Below are 4,678 nucleotides of genomic sequence, written 5' to 3' on the forward strand. Positions count from 1 at the left end.
AGCCGTTCCATAAGCCAAACCTACCAAAAGCGGGTATTAGACATCGGGAAAAAAAAAACAAAAAAAAAACAAAAAAAAAGAAAGAAACAAAAAAAAGAAGAGAAAGAAATGTTCTTTTACCTGCAGAATGACGGGACTTCCCAAATACGGTAGGTCACGGTTGGCTTTCCTATTATCCAAGCCCAAAAGGATCTCTCCTAAGCATAAACAAGCTGGGCTCCTGCGCAGCTCCATTTGCTCAACAAGGCCCAGAAGACGGGAATCACCTCTCAAGTATTCATCAACATGCCCTTGGAAGACATACACATGCAACAAGCAAAACCCAAATGCCCTTCGCCTGGCAACATGAGAAACGGTGGGGTCAGCCCTGTTAATAAATCGGTCAATGAAGTCCAACATTCGCACTCCCTTCGAGGTCACTAGACGGTCCACATCGAGTCTAGTCAACCCAAGCAGGTCTCTAAATTTGCTCTTGTACCCTTGCAAAGTAGAAGGAATGGCGGGCAAGTGTTCAGGGTCCCACCCACCAATAGCAGCAATTTCTTCAGAAAATGGGCAAATATCGCCTCCAGGGAACGCAAAAACCTGGTAATTCGGGTCCCAATAGTCAAGACAAGCATCGAAGAACGGTTTAACAACCTTGATGAGCTTTAAACTCAACAATGATCCAAGATTATAGGCGCCCATATCATATTTCTCCATGTTTGAAAATTCGTTGGTCCATTCTTTCACGCGAACCTCTAAACTATTCATGATGAAGGATTATTTTTGAGAATTTTATGTAAAAGGACGAAGAAGAGACGGAAGAATTGTGTAAATAAAAGCTCCATCGACGTCTCTATTTATACTAATTTCTATTTCCAAAAAATCCGCCAGAACAGAACAACTTGGGAACAAGCGCAGCACCTGCTGCGCCTCTTCAAAGGGACGCAGCTCATGCTGCGCCTCTTCCTCAGCTTAACTTCTGTGATTTTCCGCGTTGGATCTTTCCTAATTCCATGACGAATAAATTCCTATTCCTACGGGATATTATTTTGGTAAATACGTGAAAGTTACCATATTTCGGGCTTCCTAACTTCCGCGGGCACGCTTTCCGAGACGACATCGACATTTTCGTCATTTTCACACACTTGTACATTTTCCATTTTAGGAAATAATTTTCATTTTTATATATAATTCATTTTAGGAAATAATTTTCATTTTGATTTACATTTATTTCATTTCTTTTAATCATCTCATTTCTAACTTATAGATTTCATTTTTTTCTTTTTTTTTAGGGGGTAACCCTCCCTACCGTCCGGTCATTTCCGATAAAATTTTTGCATTTTGCATTTTTGCATTCTTTTGAGTCACTCGTTTCGCGCTAATCAAGGCCATGTATATATACAAATGAATGTTTTGCGTGATTTCTATGTAAATTTCGGCAGCATGACGGCGTAAACCGTCATCTGCCAAACCTGTTCAAAGCTAACCTGCAGATACAAGCAGCACAACCCAGCAACAAAGGCACTCAGGCCATCATATATACAACCAAAAAGGGAAATGTACAACAAACTGGGGGCTCGAGCCCCAAACAAAGTCCAGAATGTTCAAAATGAAGGTCCAAATGTACAAATGTGCAAAATACAGCCAACAAACAAACAAAAACTAAACAAAACTACTGTTGGTCGCCCTCCAGCTCTGCAACCCTTGCCGCAAGAGCAGCAATCTCGGCGTCTCGAACCTCGAGCTCCCTCAACAAGCGAGTTGTCTCCTCCCGAGACTGGGTCAACTCTCGCTCCAGCTCGCGGTCCCCCTGTAAACAACAAAATTGGCTCATGTCAATCATCCCAAGCAATCGTTTCAAGAAAAGTTGGAAAATCAAAATTAAAAAATGAAATAGGCACAAGGTTCATACCTGACGGCCTCGACCACCGACAAGCGCCTCGACGGCAGTAGCTCGCAGCCGGTTGGCCACCCTCCATAACGCCACGAACCGAGACGGTGCAACCTGCATTTTCAAAAAGAAGTTCTCAATAATTGAATAAACTCAATCAAATGTGTTCTTACACAAAAATCACACAAAATTAGAGGTTTACCCTCCGAATCGATGATCTTTGCCCGTCTGTGCCAAGATCCGTCACAGCCACGTCGAAGTCACGTAGCTCGGAGATCGTCGTCCTCCCGGTCGCGTCAGTGTACTCGAGGGTCTCGGGGTACTCTGGGGGCTCGATGCCTGCCACCTCAACCTCCTGCAAAACCAAATATTTTTCATTAATCGATGATCTTTCATCATAGTTCTCGAAAAATCAAGTAAAGAGGAAGAGTAAAGATGCTTACCACTACCGGCCAGTACACCAACCTCCCGTAGAGGAACGCTGAGTAGTCCTCGCCGGGAATAAGGAGGGCGTCACCACTAGCGCCAGCCAAGTCCGCCACCTTCTCAGCCTCAGAAGGCTCCCTGAACATCGTCCTGGGAGGATCGACAGGAACCGTCAACACGTCCCGATAGCACTGACGAGCCAAACGCTCGCCCAAGTACCATACAGGACCCATTGACGTCTTCAACAGCAGCCGGCTCGAGCTCCTAGGTCGAAGGACCTCAGCCATAAAAGGAGGCGCGTCAGCGTACTCCACCCAAGGCCTGGCCACCCACTGGGACAAGATAAACAAAGGAATCATTCTTATGATCAATTTAAGAGCAATACCGAAGCGAATGAATATAAGTGAAATGCTTACGCTGTCTAGCTGAAGAGCGTTCACGTCCCGCCAGGTAGACACCGTGAGAAGAACGCTTGCTCTTCGTCCTGCACATCACCCAATCCCTCACCACGGGATAGGCCTTCTCCAGCGGCTCCGTCCTCTTGGGCGCAAGGCCCGGAAAGTAGGAGTACACCCACGCCTGTAAAGCAAGATAGTTAATAACGAACTTTCGTGATTTGATAAAGAAAGGAATTGATTTTGGTCTAAATGAAGGTTCATACCTCCAGCAGTAGTCCAGGTCCGACAGCGCCAGGAGAAGTCCCTTTCTCCATCAACTCCGGACGAACCATGGCCCTCATGAAGCGGATGAGGACCGCAAAACCAGCAGTAACCCAGTCCCAACGCCCTAGGGAGCTCGGGTCGAAAGGAAGGGAAGAAGCTTCGTCGATGACCTCTCTCCCTTGTCTCCGAGGTAAATCGAAGACAAAACCACAGAGCCACAAACGGACCCTCTCGCTCACCAGACAGGGAGGAGGAGCCGTCTCCCTCCCGTCAATCGTCACCGGGATCTTTCCCGCAAAGTAGTCTCGAACGTAGGAGCTGGGCACCAAACCCTAAGATCAGAATGTGACCCTCGGCGACAAGTTCCACCGATCAACCTCCTAGCCTCGGCCGAGTCCACCCTCATGGCGTCTCCGCCACTCCACGACCTCGGACCCAAACAGCGGACGTAAATCATGCCGTAGTCCTCCAGAGTGACTCCCACCTCACCAAAAGGCATGTGAAACGTGGAAGTCGTATCCCAGAATCGGTCCAAGAAAGCGCGGACCAGGCTAAGGTTAGCCCGCAGCTTCCTCTTCACGATATCCCTCCAGGCCTGCACCAAGGCACCCAATGCTCCGTGCTCGATCATGGCGCGCTCCTCCGCCGACAGCCACTCGTAGCACTCCATCGCTGTCGTGTAACCCGAGAACGACCTGATGTTCCCGGCCTCCTATTGTGATTTGAAACAAAAAGCTAATTTGGTTTTGAATAAAAGTTGGATAAGATGTGAGCAATTGAAATGAATGAAAAAAGATGAGTGATGAGTAGTGAATTCCTATTTACCAAGCTCTTCACCGTCCTGTAGGACAGGTGACCCTCTGCGGCCCACAGCAAGTGCCTACTCTCCCAGGTCTCAGCCCACGTAGGAGCCCCTCTCAGCTGACGACCTCCTCGCCCAACGTTGGCCCGTCTCAGGGCCTCCTCCTCCTCAGCAGCCTCCTCCTCATGGATCTCGTCCCCAGCAGCCATCACCGCGGCGGTGAAGGCCTGCTCTAAAGCCTCCTCAACAGTAGCAATGTCTATCTCCATGGGAGTCCTCCCAGAAGTAGAAGCCTCATCACCTGCAACATTAAAGCAAATTTAGGCCGCGTCACGCGACGACGAGCCTTGGTCAAGGGATTTTCGAGCCTTTGGAAGCCCTGAAATCGCTCTTTTCTCGCCATATTTGGCCATATTCTCACAAACCCGATCACTCATGTGGTAATTTGGGTCAAGTCAAGCCTAACTTGAAGCCTAGTTCTGGGTTCAAGTCGAGATTTCGGCAGCATTTCGTTATAACGGCGATTATGCCCTAGAAAAGTGTCCTGAAAAAGTTGTCACAAACCAAAATTCCGAGATGATAGGAAGTTTACCCATTATCCAAGGATCCCAAATATCAAGTTTCATCACAAATGGACAATCCTAAGGCTATTTCCGAAGCAATTTACGGTTCAGCTGTGAAACCGTCTCAAATTCACTCAAATGCTCAAAACTCAACGAAAATTCGAGACAAATACATGGTTGTGTTCCTTATACTACCAATTATCCGTTTCTAATGCTAAATTCACAAGGCAAATGCATTTGGGGGAAAAGCCCCAAATTTTCGATCAAATTGGGTTGAAAACCCTAATTTTTCGATCCAAAATTAAGCCAATACAGAAGATTAATGCAAGAATGAAGCACATACCTCGAT

This window comes from Silene latifolia, chromosome X (genome assembly GCF_048544455.1).
Source record: "Silene latifolia isolate original U9 population chromosome X, ASM4854445v1, whole genome shotgun sequence".
NCBI classification, from domain to species: domain Eukaryota; kingdom Viridiplantae; phylum Streptophyta; class Magnoliopsida; order Caryophyllales; family Caryophyllaceae; genus Silene; species Silene latifolia.